General features: G+C 31.9%; 1 protein-coding gene across 1 annotated transcript in view; it reads left to right on the top strand.

Moving 5' to 3' along the window:
- The window catches only part of NCAM2 (neural cell adhesion molecule 2), a 223,505-nt gene that overhangs the window by 188,247 nt on the left and 15,367 nt on the right, over positions 1–19,891 (top strand). The window lies entirely within an intron of this gene.

Raw genomic sequence — 19,891 nt, 5'->3', positions numbered from 1 at the left:
ATCCAGACTTATGCAGTTTGGGGCATGTTCTGTTTTTAAAAAGACCATAGCCAACATTTTAAAATTATTAATTAACCAATTATAAGTGCATAGTATGTCTATTTTTGGAGAAGATATGTAGATTTGTTGGTTACTAATATGTAGAAAGCGCAAGGAAAGAAAAGAGTTCCAATAACTCTTCGAGGAACAATATTTCCTGTTTACCATAATCTCACTGGACCTTTTCAAGAAGATAAATGTTTCCACAAGAAAGTCCGGTAGAAATTATTTAGGCTAGTATATGATATCAACATAATTTTGTGGAGAATATGGAATATGTCTTTCATAAGATAACAGAGTTGATTTTTTTTATTTAACATTCTACGACTCAAAGTAACCAACAGTGGTATGAAGAATGCTCAAAGTCAAGTTTACATCGTACCTAAAGTGATATTTTGACAGTTGAGAAAAGAATTTAAAATTAAAAATTTATTGTCTCAGCATAATTATTTACACTTATTAAATTCTTCATTATTCTTTGTAAACATCTCAGTACAGATCAACTTTTTTTCCTGAACTATATTTTAGGGGTGGGGAGGAGCAGAAAGAGAGGGAAAGAGAGAATCTCAGGCAGGCTGCAGGCGCCAGGCTCAGCACGGAGCCCAGTGTGGGGCTTGATCTCACAACCATGAGACCATGACCTGAGCTGAAATAGTAGGATGCTTAACCAACTGAGCTACCCAGGTGCCCCAGATCAAGTTTTTAATCCTGAAATTAATAAGTAATATTTCATTTGACCAAATGTTATGATTAGAAGAGCAGTTATTTTACAGTTCCGAGATATGCATAACTTCCTGAAAATAGATCTTCAGACATCTTAACATACAAGCTCTGTGTTTAGCTTATTTCCATGGGACATAGGAAAGCACAAAATTCTAAACAGTACAGCTAAAACAGTTCAATAAATGAGACCTTAGAGATTATAAATTATCTTCTCAGATTAAAAAAATCTTAATAAATATGTAAATGTTGCTAAATTATCTTTTTAAGTGTCTGAGTTTTAGTTTTGTTATATGCAACCATGTAATCTGACAGTCTAATTAGTATCTATCTATAGGTCTAAATAAAATAAAAATCCTTTGCCTGAAACATATAAAATGTGAACTGTGTGTTAAGGTAAGTTTTATGTTAATCATTATATATAATCAGAAGTATGTGTCTATGTCTGTTGATGTGTATATCATATCTCCAAATATTAAATCATTCCAGAAGTTTGTTTTGATCATGTTATACCGGTTATAAATTTAGGTTGATTTACTTAAGGATGATTATTGTATCCGCATATGGAGCATGAGGATTAACTTCTTATATAAACATGAATATCTCCTTGTTTTTCTCTTCTCAGCTCTTTACTTGTCTATCTTCTTGTCTCCTTTTATCATTTAGTCTTACTGTTTTTCTCTACTTCAGACAAAACTCTAATTATTTCTCAGATCACTGGCTTGCCAATACCATGGGCCAGATATGCCAACAGGCTATGCCTAGGAGATAGCAGTAAATTCTTTCTTACGAAACTTCTTACGTGGGCAATTTAGGTCAATGGCCATTTTTCATCCTCTTTCTTCTCATATTAGTCATTGGGAATACTGTATTTTATAAATGCTACACTCCTACTGTTTCCAAATAATTACACAGATGAATATATATGCATTCATTAGTGGTAGACATGGACAAGGTTAATATGTCTTATGGCTTTATTTTTTTTAATTTCTCTTTTTTTTAGCCTAAAATATCTTAAGTGTTTTTTTTAATGCAATAAATACATATAGTCTGGACATTGGATTAACAGTTTTGTATAATTTTAGTTGTATATATAAAATGAATTCGTGCACAAATAATTTCATTGCAAATCGTTTTTACTATTAAATACACAGAATTTTTTTAAATTAAGAATTAAAAATACAAGTACATGCAGTACTTCATAGGTTGTATAGTTTGAGTCAAATGAATTTATGATTATTCATTTATATTTAAGAAAATACAGTATGTAAGACATAATTAATCTTTTTGGGATCTGAATGAACTCTTTTAGATATCTGAAAAGTATTTTATTTCTTAATATGGTATACATACCCTAAGAATGGAAAAGTAAATTTTAAAATTACAAATTATCTTGGTGATTTAAGATATTTATATCACCAATACAATCATTAAGTATGTTTGGGTTTAATTTTCAAGAATAATTAGGTAATGTTATGTATAATAATACTTTCAGTTTGAAGTAGTCGAGAAATCTCTCTAGTCATGTAAAATTATTGGAAAATTTCCACCTGTTTGGTTTTGGTTTAGATATTAGTAGCATTAAGAGCTTTAAATAGTGTGTTACAATACTACATAAATAAATATTATTTATAATCTTCTTTAGCCCTTATATGGTAATTTTACTTAATGAATATAAGATCATGAAGGTCATATCTAATTGTATCGTTTTATGTATTTTATTATGGCTCAAAACAACCTTTGAATAAGTACAAATGAAGTAGGTTTTCTCTAATTTTAGTTTGTTTCCTTGCTTCCTTCTTCCTTTCTTCTTTTCTTCCAATTCATTTTGTCTAATATTCTCTTTCTCTCTCCTATATTCCCTTTATTTCCCTCCTCTTTGTCTCTATTGCTCTGTCTTTCTCTCTTTTTCCCATCCCCTCTAGGTTTTGTTTCCTCCCTCTTAATTTCTGACCATGAATGAATAGGGTGTATTTTTTCTACTCCTTTTCTGTTGATGAACTGGTAAATTTTAAAATCTTAGCATTCGTGGTAGGGATATATATCAGAAAACCTTCAGAAAGGCTAATGCCTTTCTGCATTATTGAATGGATAGCTCAAATTTGCATATTTCACATGATTGGAGATGCAAATATTCTACAAACAGCCCTTGAAATCATTTCAATATAAGTTGAAGTTGGTAAAAATTCCATTTCCAAATCAGCTGTTATGTCATAAAAAATAAAGAGTATTATTTAATCACTATTAATACTATAATTCTAATTATATTAGAATTCAGAAGATATTAGCAAGTAAATTTTAAGAACTAACTAAACAAACAAACCAAATATCTTTCTAACATCTAATTAACCTGATCTCTTCTGGTTTACTATTTAAATTGGTAGAATTAAAATTTAGAGTTAACATTTTTTTAACTTTTAAATATAAAGCTGTAGTATTATTTCTTTCTCATTTATTGTACTTAAAAACTTGATGAAATACATAAAGGTTATAACACTATATTAAGCAACATCTCAATTCTTATCTAAGGTAAAAAATTCAGTAATCTTAAATCTAATTTAATTGTTCTGAAATAAGGCAGAGATAGGAGTTTAATACCAATCCTTTGTTTTCCAAATACCTTTGGTCTTATTATCTTATCTAAGATTATGAGCTGCTTAAAGATTTTTGGTAGTAATCCACTCTTCCTTTATGGCTATTAACTAATTTCACAGCCTGAATTGAAAAAAAGTGAAATAACTAAGGAAAACACATATGTGTAAGAGTACTATATCTATGCTGATCTGAACTGCAAACTGATGTCCCAATGGCTTCGTTGCTGGACTTTTATTTTACCTAATTTTTAAAGATAGGTTCATTCAAGTAGAATTAATTTTCATTTTAAGTATTAACTAATTGAATGTATTAAGTTTAGGTATATTGTAAAATTTCTTAATGTGTGTATGTTCAAGTTAAATTAACTTATTCTTTATCATTCCACTTTAATAAAAATATAAAAGTTACACATTGTGAACACTGCATATATTAAGAGATGGCATCTTTTTCTTAATTATACCATATTTATTTTTATTCTGTATGTGTACTAAATGGATACTATGAAATAAATCTCTTAGCTAACCTTTTTTTTAATGGAAGCAATTAAAAATTGCTATTTTAAGTAACATCCATGATTCATGAACTTCTTTCAGAATATTTTTAACTCACATCTTACACTGATTTTATGTATAACACTTGTGTTTTAAAGTGACTGTTTCTGACCATTTTAATTGCATTTGTTTTCATCATAGCTTATTTTCTTGAAAAAAAATGTGCGTTATAAATGTATCGTCTTCAATATCATTTCTTATTTAAAACCCCAACATAATACCCAGCACTATGTGTAATCCTATGCATGTGTTTCATAGTATATTAAATGTCATTTTATTTTCTGTACCTCTGTGTCTCCATTGTTGTAATAAAGAAAACTGAGGAAAAATTTTGTTATATGTGTTTTCTTTATTACTAGTACAAATTTTTTATGTCCTTGTGTGTTTTCATTTCTAACTTGATCAAATCCAAGGTCTCAGTGTAATAAATGTATAATCATTGAGTGACTTCTATTTGGGGATAAATAATATATCATCAGTAGACTCATATTGCAAAAATAATTTAGAAACACTACTAAATACTGTTTCTTTCATAGTAAACTAGTTCCAGAGTCTTCTTAGAAACGTCGATGACTAGTAGGAGGCCAAAGTAATCAGACATTATCTTAATAGAATACAGGAATATAGTTAATAACTTGAATAATGAAAGAATTGTTAAGTAGTTTCCATTGCTAGCAAACGTTTATAAAGGCAGATATAAATACTTAACGAGATTTTTTAAATCTCCTTGGTTAATGTATTAACTGTAATTCAGTTTAAACATCATAAGAGTGAAGTTGTAGAAAATTACTAGGGTCCGCTGCTCATCCACACCCAAGGTATGAAACAAAAATGGCTATGGTTTTATTTTTTAATGTGTACTGTGTCACATGCTGTGTGGAATGCCATACGTGCAATATTTCAATCACTCCTCATAAAAACCTCTCGGAAGTAAGTATCATTTCTCTCATGTTTTAGATGAGAACAGTGAGGCCTAAAGAAGTTGAATAATTTATGTAGAGTCACATTTAGAATCTAGGTCCTGTGCTCTGAATAAATCATTACGTTTGTTTTTTGTTTTAGTACTGAATCTGGGTTCAAATGATAATTTTTTTAGTGTTTATTTATTAATTTTTTTATTTTGAGAGAGAGAAAGAGTGTGCATGTGTACAAGCAAAGGAGGGGCAGATAGAGAAAAAATCCCAAGCACTCTCCACACTGTCAGCACAGAGCCTGATACGGGGCTTGATCTCACTAGTCATAAGATCCTGACCTAAGCTGAAATCCATAGTCGGAAGCTTAACCAACTGAGCCACTCAGGCGCCTCATAAATGATAATTCTTTATATGGAAGTTAAATTGTTTTTATAAAGTGAAAAAAATTGGTGGCTTAGACATAAATGTTTATTTCTTTTATATAAACATCATCAAGTACTTCATTGCCAGATAAAAATGAAATAGTATAGAAATTACAAAAGAGAAAATGTTCATTTTCAAGATATGCATTATTTTAAGGCACGCTTAATCTTTCTTATTTCGGAGTAGCCCACTCTCAAATGTATATCTTAATATATATATACCGCCCATTAAAACATATGAGTATACATTTCAAAATGAAAATTTTTATATAGTATCTGTGTTTTGTTATAATTTCTGAACTTTTTTCAATTAAGTAGTTACAGAAGTTTTGTACAGTAGGAGAGAATAAAAGTTAAGTAATTTTTCTTTGTTGTTCTTATTTTTATTTTTCTTGAAACCCCTTGACAATAAGATAGTATCAAATGGGAAGTATCTGGGAATTTCTGGACATTTTTACAGTGACCGTCACAGTAACATTACATTGATCTATTAGCTTTATATTATTTTATTGTTTGCTATTCTAATATTCTAATCAATACCATTATCTTATTATGTCAACAAACTGAGGATCAGAGAAGCCAAATGACTAGTCATTGACTCTCAGTTTTCCTCTTTGTTTTATCAAACTACACTGAATCTGAGATGGCATAACTAAATCCCTTGTCTATATTTATATGGTCTTGTGTCTTTGACCTAGTTCCTTTGATTTCTTCTTGATTGCCTCATAGGAAAAAAGGCCATGTGTTAACTAACCACAGTTCCCTCCAGTAATCATGGTACTTCAACAAGTCAGCTTATCTTTCTTTCTCCAACTCCTACACATGGCTGTTCTCCCATGATCACTGTAATAAACTCTCCGTTTACAACCCTAAAAGGATATCAAGTTAAATTTAATCACCTTATGATTTTTAAATATTTTCTGAAAGTACTTTATAAAATGACTTTTTTACATTGTAGAAATAGGTCATTTTCTATTAATATGAAATATTTTTACCTACTGTCTAATAAAAACTAAAATAGATATTTCCATATCAGCATCTGCCCTTTCCATTTTAAGAAATCAAAATAAATGGCTTCAAAAAAGAATTTTTATAGCGGTTCTATGCTTGCTATTCTACTGATTTCTCATTTATTATTACAAAAAGAAATATTAAAATATTTTAATATTCATAGTATAATAAATATAGACTTTTTTCCTGCTTAAATGTGGTTAACAAGAGTAAAAATTAGCTCCTCAAACTACCATTTCTGTTTTGAGGAATCTATGAACAATAACTTTCAATTTGCTGTCATTTCTATATAATGTCACCAAGGCTAAGCCAGATAGATACGTTACCTGGAAGGTTAAATGCAAAACTCTCTGATGTTCTTGAAAAATGAAAAGAAAAATATTCTGCTTCCCAGTGCTTATTGGTGGAAAACGGACAAAAATATTCTGGGGTTTTTATATACTAAGCCTGAGACTTACTGTCCCATCAGAGGAAAGTTTATTTAAGGAAATAGAAATATTTCTTTACAAGATCTGGTCTGGTTCATTGGTGGGTCCCATCATACAAAAATAGGAAGTTGAAAATGTTTAAGACTTTCGCATGTGTTAGTAATCACCTAAGGTGTCATTTTTTTTTTAATGCTTAATTACTTTTAAGAGACAGAGACAGAGACATAAGCGGGGGAGGGGCAGAGAGACTGAGACAGAATCCGAAGGAGGCTCCAGGCTTGGAGCTGTCAGCACAGAGTCCGACATGGGGCTTGAATCCACCGACCATTGAGATCATGACCTGAGCTCAAGTTGGACACTTAACCGACTGAGCCACCCAGGGCCCCCCTAACATGTCATTTTTTTAAGTATTAAATGACATAAAAGATTGTGTATTGTGTTTACAGACATTCTCAGTAAATCCAGGCCTGTTAGCCATTCCTTGGAAGATTTTAAAAGTAGGACACTGTATTTTTTTTCCTCCATTTTTTTAGATACACTTTACTTTTTAGAGAAGTTTCGGGTTCACACCAAAATTGAGAGAAATCTACAGAATTCTCATATACTGCCTGCCCCAATACATGTATAGCCTCCCCCCCCATTATGAACATGGAGAATGGTACATTTGTTACAATCAATGAACTTGGATTGACACCATTGACATCATTTTTACCGAGTCCATACATTGTTTGCATTAAGATTTACTCTTTGTGTTGTCATTATATGGGTTTTGATGAATGCATAATAAAATGTACCCACCATTACAGTATTATACAAAATAGTTTCCTGCCCCAAAATTCCTCTGTATTCTGCCTTTTCATCCCTCCTTCTCTCCTAACCCTTGGGAACCACTGATATTTTTAACTGTCTCGATAGCTTTTCCTTTTCCAGAGTGTCATATAGTTGGAATCATATGGTATGTAGCTTATTTAGATTGGTTTCTTTCACTTAGTAATGTGCATTTAAGGTTCTTTCATGTTGTTTTTTTTTTTTTTTCATGATGCAATGGCTCATTTCTTTTTAGCATTGAATAATATTCAAATGCTAAATCAGTACATCAGTCTGGATGTACCAGTTTATCTATTTACCTAGGGAAGGATATCTTAGATGTGTTTTTAAAATATATTTAAAGTCTGCACATATATTTTAGAGTTGAAGTATCCTACACAATATATTATTTAGATGCAGTAAATATACACGATAAGTGGCCCTACAAGTTTAGGTGTTTAATTATAAAAATGTAACTTGATTTTTTTATATAATCCTAATGCAGAAATTGAAGTCTCTAAAACAATATAGTGAGTGTCTAAAACTGGGCATTTTTCAAAACAGAATGTGATAAATTCCTTGGGAAATAATACCATTCACATTTTTCATTTATTGTCATATATTTATAAAATTCAAAAGTATGTATGTTTAATACTTTCATAATAGACTAGGCATCTTAGAATTTCAACACAAAATTTGTAAAATATTAATTGTAGTTTAATATTTTAAGGATGACATTCAATTTTGCAATATAGTCTTTAAGAAAAAAGGTATTTTCTATTTTGTGAAGAATTTTACTTTCTCTATATGGAACAGCCTTTTAATATTAACGGAAAATACATTTAGCCAGTTAATAGTTGAACCAAGGAACTAAAATTTAAATTATCCAGCTCCTTAACACTGACTAATGTCTCTTATTCATTCTAATCAAAGAAGCTTCATTTCTTTTGTGCCAATAAAAACCTCCATTATCTTCGTTATCTTAGGAGAAACACTGTAAATCACCTTTACCAAAAGAATCTGAATATGTATCATAAGATTTAAACTGCATATAGAAAAAGTATAGAGTTAGTGAGATAAGCATAAATTTGAAAAAGTAACAGTTCAAATAAGTAATTATGACATGTAAAATATTTTGTATCTCTTCATTTCACTTTTTGAGAAGGTTATGTAGCCAGTGGTCTCTGTTCCAACATATGTAACAATTTGAAATGTCAGCTAGATAGGAGCATAGGTATTCTGTTGTGCAAAGACTTTAGCTGTTTCACAATTTGTCACGGTTTATCATTGCAACAGATTTATTTTTATTTATTTATTTTTTTTTTTAACATTTATTTATTTTTGAGACAGAGAGAGACAGAGCATGAACGGGGGAGGGTCAGAGAAGGGAGACACAGAATCGGAAACAGGCTCCAGGCTCCGAGCTGTCAGCACAGAGCCAGACGCGGGGCTCGAACTCACAGACCTCGAGATCGTGACCTGAGCCGAAGTCGGCCGCTCAACCGACTGAGCCACCCAGGCGCCCCTCATTGCAACAGATTTATAAGGACACTTAAAAATATGCCTTTCTAAAGTTTTCAGCTCTCTGAAACATTTATCAGAAAAGTGCTGTTATATATTAGTTTTTTTGCCAATTCTTTTTCAAAATTAGTATGGCTTATTTCTTTAATTCCTTTTCTTAGATTAAAAATATTGCTTTTACTTTTTCGAAGGATGTGGCAAGTTTGCAACAGCACTCCCATATAAATATTAACTTTATATATTAGATTGTTTATTTTTCCAGGAAACTCTTTTCAAAAGATAAATACTAAGACCTTAGGGGTATTAGGTAGGTGTTAAAAAAAGTGAAGGTGATGAGCCACTTACATTGTTATTCCATACAGAATAATTATTCATGATTGTAAATATATATGATAGAAATTATAATATTTATCATATACAGTCTCTATTTTTAAAATATATTAACGGATACTAATTATCTAATGCTAATTCAATCACTAATCACTTGTTATAGGCTAAGCCTATTTCCTACTTTGGACACCTAGCAGGCGTTGACAAGCCTGTGTGCATTATGGAAATGGGCGTGGAATAAGAAAGGGGGAGGCCTGGACAGACATTCTGAGCCATAATCCCAGGCCACTCTAGCTCCCTCCTGACCATTGCAACAGATTCTGTTTCCTGTCTACAACTCTCTACTATCTTTTGGGAAAAGCTCACTTTTGATGGTGGTGGTGTTTCTCAATTTGTTTTGGCTGATGTGTTTATATAGAGAGATTTATAATTATAAATACCATTTATATAATATACATGTTTACAATTCCCTTCCCATTACTAAATCAAATATCTTTAACTAGCCAAGTGTCCTGCCCCAAATCACATAGTAAAAATAGATAAATAAATAAATAAATAAATAATAAATTTTGACTGTGCAGCCTTTTTGCCCTACCTTCTCCCAAATAATAATTCCTAGTAGGGATAAGTGATTGAAGGGAAATTTTGATTATCATTGACTATATGTGTGTGTGTGTATATATATATATATATATATATATAAATTTGTATACATATATGTAAAAAATAGTTATAAATGTAACAGAACATTTTGACATAATAATCAAAATGACTAAAAAATGGAGACACAGTAGTTAGAAATAGGTGATGTAAAATACAACCTTCACCATCCCCCGCTAAAGATATTTAGTAGTAAACAATAAACAATCTACATCAATACTATTTGACTACCTATGAAAGACATGACCACTTTATTAAAATGTACTGAAATAGCTTGAGGATTTAAAACATAAATAACAGCAATAGGCTTTGTTAATATATTTGAATAATACCGAAAACTATTGATGAATTTTAATTATAATATTTAAAATCTGAAAACTTCAACCTTTTAAATTAATGTGCGGATGCACAAACAGTATTATCAAGGAATAGGAAAGCTAGAAAATCATACAAAAAGGAACTTCCGCATAAGTATTAATGTCTGATATGGACTTTTATAATTTGTTTTTAGATAATTTAAACAGGTCCAAGAAACTCAATACATGTTCCTTTAATACACAGAAAATTACTTTTGTGTGATCCTAAAAATTAAAAATCTGTCAAACTGGTCACAATGCACTTACAAATAGGGCAATTTCATACAGTTATATACTTCTCTCATCATTATAACCTTATGATTTTTAATATATTTTTAAGGATTTTAAAATTTAAAATCCCAAAATTCTTTCCCCAAAATGCAGTCCCTTATAAAACACTGCAGTTTTCTTTTCACTGATAATAATACTCTTTCATAGCCATCACAAATATTACTAGCATCACATACTTTTTTTTCCCTTTACATTGTTCATCGAAAACTGCATGCCAGAAATTACATGTTGTGCCCACACAGTTTTCATTCAGCTAGTTCACTAAGCAGTTAAATATCTGAATAATATGAACTTGAGTGATCTTGAAAAGTTGCTACTAACTGCATTTTGTCAGGAAGCTGAATGATGCAAATGCTTTCTTTATCTCACGAATACTATAAGCTGTCCAAGAGGGAACAAGATTTGACAGAGTAAAAAATTAGAACACAAAAGAAGTATGGTCTTTATTTTAGGGAGGAGATTTTGATTCACTTAGCAATAATCTTTTGAAAATTTCAATCTTTTTTTTTATTCCAGTGAAGACAAATGTGTCTAAAATGTGCAGAATAACCCCAGCCATAAAAGTAACAACAATGATAACAACAAAAAAATCTAATGGTAAAGAAGGCAAATGAATTACAGAAGTGAATACTAAAATATATATATATATATATATATATTCCAGTGCCCAAACCAAGCAAAAATCAATTTCACCTATCACAGACCATAAGCATTTTTAATAATTCCCTTGCTTTCATTTTTTCAATATCACTCTTAACAAAGATAAATATATATATATATATATATATATACGTATATATATGTGTATATATATATATATATATGAGAGAGAGAGAACGCACAGGGGAGAGGGTCGGGGGGGGGGGAGAAAGAGAGAGAGAGAGAGAGAGAAGGAGAGAAAGAATCCTAAACAGGCTCCATGCTCAGCATTAGTGGGAGCCGGGGCTCAATCCCATAACCCTGTAATCATGACCTGAGCCAAAATCAAGAGTTGGACATTTCACCAACTGAGTCATACAGGCATCCCAAAAAAGACTTTAATTTGACATACAGAAGTATGGGAATGACCAAAAGATAATTTGCTTTATGAAATATGAATAAATAAAGGAGTAACATTAAACAAATCATGCTGAGTTCTAGCTACAGTGAAATGCACATCTAAAACCAGAGGAATGGTGGGGTGCCTGGGTGGCTCGTTGGTTAAGCGTCCAACTTCCACTCAGGTCATGATCTCATAGTTTGTGAGTTTGATCCCCGCATCAGGCTCTGTGCTGAGCTCAGAGCCTGGAGCCTGCTCCAGATTTTGTGTCTCCTTCACTCTCTGCTCCTTCCCTGCTCTCTCTCTCTCTCCTTCAAAAATAAATAAAAACATTAAAAAAATTTTTTAAATCAGAAGAATGAAAATGATCTTAAAACTTAGGCCTTAATGAAGACAGTTTATCAAAAACAATAATAAAAAAACATATAATTTTTATTTGTATGCATCATAATTCATAAATGTTAGCAATATTCAAATGTTTAAGCTTCTAAAATCTAGGAAAGTTTTGGGTAAAAGTGGAGAAGTTCTAATTTTTTAAAAAACATACTATGAACAAATAACAAAAATAAGTTACTATAAACAAATTGAGCATAAAGTAATAAGTATTATAAATGAAATAATAACACATTTGGACAGTTCTTTGGAATTCCCAAACTGTTTTCATAATATGATTCTCAAAGAATACTTTAGCTAGGATATGTGAGAATTATTATGAACATTTTGTCAACAATGAAACAGAATAAAATTGTAATTATGATTTAGATATATCTAATTGTAATGTGTGAGCAACAAAATGTATGAACAATACATTGCATTGCGTTGCATCTTTCAAAGTATAAACATGTTCTAAAATATTACCTGCTAATAATGTAAATGAAAAACATATACCTTAGGAGGGTACATTCTATTTTTTTTCAGGGTGTATGGGGAAGTAATTTAAGAAGTGGCTTAGAGGGGACAAAGAATATAAAATCCAATTATAGTTGCTCTTAAGCTTTCCGTTTGATTTTTAAATGTGTTTAAATTTATGGGAAATGGTATGTTTAATCCTCCTTGCTGATGCAAAGAATGATGTTGCCCTTCTTCCTGATTAATGCAGTTAAAGGGGTATTAGCCAGACCTTTGAAACCTCAGAAGTTCAAGCCTTTGTTTCAAATAGGGAAATTAAATAGGAATCAAAATGGACCGAATCCATCAATTTGGGACGACCCTCAGGCACCATAAATGCAGGAGGCCCATGGTCATGACACAGAAGAGAAATGTGGTTTCTGGAGAAATAGAAATAGTGTAACATTGTACTCAGAAAATATCAGTGGTTTTAACATTTTCCTCTTTAACAGTGAATTTTATACTATGAATAAATCAGAGTTTACTTTTTTTTTTTTCTATTTGTGATTACACCTATTGAGGTAATCTGAAAGTCATGTTGTTTCGAATGCACAAAAAGAGATATTTGGAATCAGTTTTTCTAAATACCTAAAATATATATCACATTTATTTATTTATTTATTTAATGTTTATTTACTTTTGACAGAGAGAGAGACAGAGCATGAGTGGGGGAAGGTCAGAGAGAGAGGGAGACACAGAATCTGAAACAGGCTCCAGGCTCTGAGCTGTCAGCACAGAGTCCGACATGGGGCTCGAACTCACAGACCGAGAGATCATGACCTGAGCTGAAGTTGGTGCTCAACCGACTAAGCCACCCAAGCGCCCTTATAAATATCACATTTATACCTGTATGACTGATTCCCCATTTAGTTTAACCGAGAGAAGACTATCAAGTCCAAAGACAAATCTTACCTAATGTAGGTTCTGTTTAGCAGATCTAGTATTCACAGTAGGGAATAGAAAGTCTTGTAAATGCATAATAAGACATTTCTCTACACAACTCCATAAGGCTGGAAAATATTATTTTCTTTCTTATATTATGTCAAGGAATACAAAAGATTCAGCTTTGTGTGTACTAGGGGAATACTGTGATTAGACTTTATTTTCAGTGTCCCCTCATTTTTAAAATTGTGAAGCTTATTAAAAATTTTATATATATTTTTTTACATTTATTTATTTTTGAGAGATGAGCGTGGGCAAGGGAAGGGCAGAGAGAGAGGGAGACACAGAATCCAAAGCAGGCTCCAGGCTGTCAGCACAAAGCCTGACACAGGGCTCGAACCCACGAACTGTGAGATCATGACCTGAGCCGAAGTCGGATGCTTAACCGACTGAGCCACCCAAGTGCCCCAAAACATTTTATATCTTTTTTAAAAAAAATATTTTTTCGTTGAACCAGTCTAGATGCTTGTCTCATTTCTATACTTTTGTTATTTCTGTTACATTTTTTTATTCTTTGCTAATCTGGGGGACCCTAAGGAAAAAATCACAAAACATAAATTTAATTTACCAACTTAACATCATTTCCAAGTCTGCGACAGGTGATTTTTGAAAACAGCTTGTCTAACATAAGACAATGAGACACTGTGTGAAATCCTTAGGGATGGTAGTTGGTTTTTAAATTAGTGCAATGTCTTTTTTTTTAAAGGATACATTACCCTAGAGTGTGCCTTCTACGATACAAGATTACCACAACTCTAGTGAAAGCCCTTACTATTAAACCTATGCCATTGTTAACATAAAAACCTTAATCTTTTGTTCTTTATGTTTTGTGGAATTCGATGAATGAAATTAAAGTTTAGGAACTTATTTTTTTTTTTAATTATGCAACCACAAAGTCTTTAGACAATCCAGATGTCTGATTTTACAGTAACTGATCATTGTGGCTCAGATGGAGTCCAACTGCGGAAAGAGGCCTCCTCCTCTTTTCACATAGCACCTAGGACATGTACATGGAAACATGTATGCGCATAGAGTACACCTAGATTTTCCATAAATCACGTGATGTTTGACAATGAGTTTCCTGAACAGGATGAGGAAAGAACACAGAAACAGGAGACAAGTAGATCTCCTGAAATTATAGGAGGATATTGCACCTAGCAAGGTTATGAGAAACACCAAAAATGGATGTTGAATGTCTTCTTGTTTTTCATACTTAAACTGTTTACTTACTGATATTTAGGAATATCTCTTATGAAAATAGCCACCACTCTTCTGGGGGCAAAAATGAAATTCCCATTTTTAAGAATTTTTAATTAAAATTTTTTTTTCTTCATGTCTATATTATCTTTCCAACTCTGAAAACCACTTTCAATCTATTTGGAGATTATATGTAGACACAGAAAAATATTTAAATAAAATAGTAAACTATTTAAGGAGTCAAAAACCAAGGCTAGTTGTGTGAATATAGTATACTGCTTCTTGAAAAACTAGTATTATCAAATCTAATAAATTTCATGGAAATTAATTCAGTGTTTTAGTTGTGAGTTAATTTCTACAATAGACACATGCAGACAGACATGCATGTGATAAATTTAAAACGCAGTTCTTTTTTTTTTCTGATTTTAACACTTGGATTTTATGTTTTTATTGCAATTTGGACGTGAGTACATAAAGGTCTGGGGACTTGATTCACCTGTACAATTTCTAGATTTCATGGGAAGGAAGGGTAGCTGGGAGGAAAGTTACAGAAATTCAGTTAGACCATTTCTAATATTCACTTTGATACAATATATACCAAAAAATAGATGTTTAAATTTTATAATTCTTAAATTATTTATTCTTATTAAATTCTAATATAAAATTAGAATATAAAAAAGGGTTTTTTTTCAAAGAGCAATACAAAATGATCACTAAAAAGAGACCTAATAGCAGGAATATATAAATAAATGATTTCCATTGTTGTGTATCATTTAAATAGTTGTTCCTCCTCTAGCAGTGTAAGGGGAAATGGACATTTTCTGGAAGGAAACTACACACTTTAATTTAATCTCTGTATTTTATTCCTCTCCTGATTATTTGATGATGAATATACAACATAAATCTAACACAGGTATAAACGATATAAAACCTGAAGCTAAATGGTCTTCGTACTGATCTAATAGCAAAGGTTATCCAGTGACTCTGGTCACTGTACTCGCTCAATTTTCTTATCTGTAAAGTAGAGCTGAAAACAGTGTTTTCCTTTCTGATGGAGTAATAAAAATGATCATAAAAATACCATGTATGATAAAGCACATGTATAGGTATTCTGGAAAGCTAAAAAAGAAGAGTTGAATTTAAAACACTTTAGGGGCGCCTGGGTGGCTGTGTTGGTTAAGCTTCTGACTCTTGATTCTGACTCTTGATTCAGCTTGGTTGTGATTTTGAGGTGGTGAGTTCCAGCCCCACACAGACTCTGCGCTGACTGCATGGAGCCTGCTTGAGATTCTCCCTCTTTCTCTGTTCTTCCCCCACTCGTACTCTCTCTGTCATTCTCAAAATAAATAAACTTAAAAAAAAGTAAAAAAAAAAAAAAAAAACTATAACCCATTAAATGATTGTTATGCTCAGTTTCCGTTGGTTAAATAATTAAAACTATGATTATTTTTTTTTAATTTTTTTAACGTTTATTTATTTTTGAGACAGAGAGAGACAGAGCATGAACGGGGGAGGGGCAGAGAGAGAGGGAGACACAGAATCAGAAGCAGGCTCCAGACTCTGAGCCATCAGCCCAGAGCCCGACGCGGGGCTCAAACTCATGGACTGCGAGAACGTGACCTGAGCTGAAGTCGGACCCTCAACCGACTGAGCCACCCAGGCGCCCCAAAACTATAATTAATTTAAAAAGAAATAACTTTCTGTATGTTACTGGGAAAATAAATCATTGCTAGTCCCCAAATCCTAGCGATGTAATTTTACATATGGTCATGATTTTGTCTGTGAAAAAGCCGAAGACAAATAAACTTCCACACCAGAGTAAACAGGTGGCAGAAAAAATAAAAATAAAAACATTAGAAAATTTAACTTTCATAGTTATTGTAGCCTAATCTCATGGGATGTGAGAAAGTATTAGCATTTAAATATATTCATAAGCCAATTAAAAAAACACAGCTTACAAAAGAAAATATTATTATATTACATATATTATTATATATTATATATATTACAAATATTATATATATAATATACATTATTCAAAAGAAAATATTATATATTACATAAACCCACTTGATGTCCATCCTATCCTCTGCAACGAAAAAAAAATTTTGGTTTTCCATAAAAATAACTTCAAGTAACCTTCAAAAATTTTAATCATAAGTTTAAAAGGTATAGTTTTGTTTCCCTAGAAAAAAAGTAATAGCTATTTTAGCATCAATATTCCTTTACCATAAGGTGCTTTACAAATATGTTTCTAAGAGCTTTTCTAAAGATAGAAATGAAGCAGATCAATATACTGGTTTAATGCTCAAAAGATCACAAATAAAATATTTATCATTTAAAAGCTAACTAGCCAAATCTAAGGGGAAAAATGTGACTGTATTCTCAAGAGAATAGTGGTTAATAAGCGATAGTATCCCACCTTAGGCTGCTGATAAAAGAAATATGTTTACAGACTAATTTAATTTATTAAAATTATTTAAAATTTTTTTTATTTAAAATTTTTTTGTTTAAATTTTTTATTTTTTATTAAAAAAATTTTTTTTAATGTGCATTTATTTGGAGAGAGAAGGAGAGAGAGTGCGCTAGCAGGGGAGGGGCAGAGAGAGAGAGAGAGAGAGGAAGCCAGAGAAAGAATCCCAAGCAGGCTCTGTGCTGCCAGCTCAGAGCCCGACACTGGGCTCAAACTCACGAACCGCAAGATCATGACCTGAGCCAAAATCATGAGTCGGATGCTTACCTGATTGAGCCACCCAGGCTCCCCCAGACTAATTTCACTTTAGATGGTCTATTTTTCCCCCCAAAATCTCATTTCTTTAGAATTTTAAAATAGCAAAATAGTAGTGGTAGTAGTCATGTTGCCAATACTTGTTAAATTTTTACCTAGTGCTGGGCAGTAAGTGTTAGATGTATTAAGTACATTAATACATTCGCAACAGTCTTTTCCAAAAACCCCGAGACCTAGTTTGTGATTACTGCTGTTTCCGTAACCGTCCTCATTTGAATAAAGTGGCATCTCAGCCTCAGAGAAGTTAGCTGCCTCACCCAGGGATGTACAGCCTTATGTGATGGACCCCAGGTTTAGTGCATTGGAGTGAAAAAGCCAGTCTTTTCATACCTAAAAAAGGTAAACGAAAATTTAGTAGATAGATCATCATTGTTCTGTGGGATTTATTGCCTAGAGCCTTTCTGCACGTGAGAGGAACCTAACTAAAGTGGAAAAAGAGTGACCTTGAGCCAATATATTCATAGGGGCTCATGCCCAATCAGACACGTTATTTTTCAACTCATCTTTTCTGAGCTTTGGTTGATGAATCACATAAAGCATAGCAAAATGAACTCCTATGGATTTTGAAAAAAAATTGTCCTTATATGTAATCAAAAAAGTTCATAGGTGAATTGTCTTTATTATACTCTAACTGTACATTTCAGGTAAGAATCATTTACATTTTAAAATGGATAATAGAAGAAAATGTGTAACATGAGTTTTTCATTGTTTCATTTTTCATTATTGTTTTCATATGTTTCAAGAAAGCATAGTTTGCTTAATATATTATTTTTATAGCATGAGACACTATTTTTTTTAAAAATCTTGCATATAGCCCTATTTTCAAAAATTGATAAATAATATTTAGAATCTCACTCTCCATGTTTATATTGGAACTTTGCGGGAAAAACAAAAACAAAAACACGAATTTCCCTTGGCTGAAAAATGCTTTGCTCCCTTTAGTCTTTCCTCAAAGTGGTTTCATGTAATAAGAGAATAGTTCTGTGGAAACTACTAATTTCTCTGGATCTTAGTTAGCTAGCTCAGTTTTCCTAAACCATCACTACCTACATAGTGTTAAAATTTGGTGGGTGAAAAAGATTCTGAAAATGGCATGGAAAAATTATTTTTCCTCCAACACAATTATGTGTTTGTTACTGTTTCTCTTTATCAGAAATAAAAGAACTATGATAAAAATTATACGTTTGTTGGGCATGAGAGGTGCAATTTGCTGATTCAATACTTAAGGAATTCTCATCTGCGACTTCATGGAGATGCTTAAAAGTACCTACATGTTCTAGCACAGGTGAACTGCACAGTCGCCTGGGGAAAGTGCCAAGAATCAAGTCATAAACAGAATTAACTTTTTATATAACGTGTATTCCCTGAAGGAAAAAAAAAAGATTAAATACATGTAGTTGTGAGACTCAGTCATTCTGCAGAAAAATAAACCAGGATTCAGACAGGTGTGCCATAATTCAGTACCAACTTGATTCAAAATAAGAACAATCATAGTGATTCCGTTAGAATAAAACTTCTTTAAGTCATTATTAAAATATTACAACCTAATTTTTAAAACTATAACTTAGAAAACCTTTGTTTTACATGTGTGTTTGTTTCCAAAGTGGTCTTCACAAAACCAAGTCTGTCCCTGTGCGTTATTTGCATTCCACACCACTCACATATTTAACAGGTCATTATGCTACTGAGGACTAAATGTGTTTTATCATTAAAACAGATCGTTGTAATTTTATAATGTTATGTAAGCAAATACTAACATAATTGTGCTGATTCATTTTGAATAAGTCTCTAACATTGTCTTGTGACAATCTTATTTTCCCCCCAGGTAACACACAGTATGACCAGTTTAATCTGTTTCCATTGTGCTTATTTGTGTCCCAATACGGTTATAACTGTGTAGTCTACCCTCATCTTCAACTACAGGCATGAAACACTTGGTTCATTGTCACCACCACTGCTCTCCTTGCTATTTCTACTCTGTCAGCATATTTCATCCTAGTCCCCGTCACCTTTTTCATGGACTCTGTACGACATTCAGGAATTCCTGCAACCACATGCCAAGGAAAAATGACTCCCATCTTCCCCTACCTTCCCATGTTATATTCCAGAAAGGTCATAAGTACAATAGCTCTGTAAAATGTTGCCTCTAATCTAATATGATTTGTTAAAATATTAACTGAAAAAATACAAGTAAGCCATTTATTCTAAGATGATGATCTTCAAAGTATTCATATACAGATATTTTAAAATGTATTCTCTGTCAAAACAAAGTGCTTTGAGCACACAGAATTTGCAAGTTTAAGACTTAAAACTAAAATAATTCCATATAGAACATTTATTTAACCCTCTCTTACAGTTAGGGATGTGATAAAATTCATTATCTTCCTCTGAG

The sequence above is a fragment of the Panthera tigris genome, chromosome C2 (genome assembly GCF_018350195.1).
Source record: "Panthera tigris isolate Pti1 chromosome C2, P.tigris_Pti1_mat1.1, whole genome shotgun sequence".
In the NCBI taxonomy this organism is placed as follows: Eukaryota; Metazoa; Chordata; class Mammalia; order Carnivora; family Felidae; genus Panthera; species Panthera tigris.
This window is presented reverse-complemented; position numbering and strand designations above follow the sequence as displayed.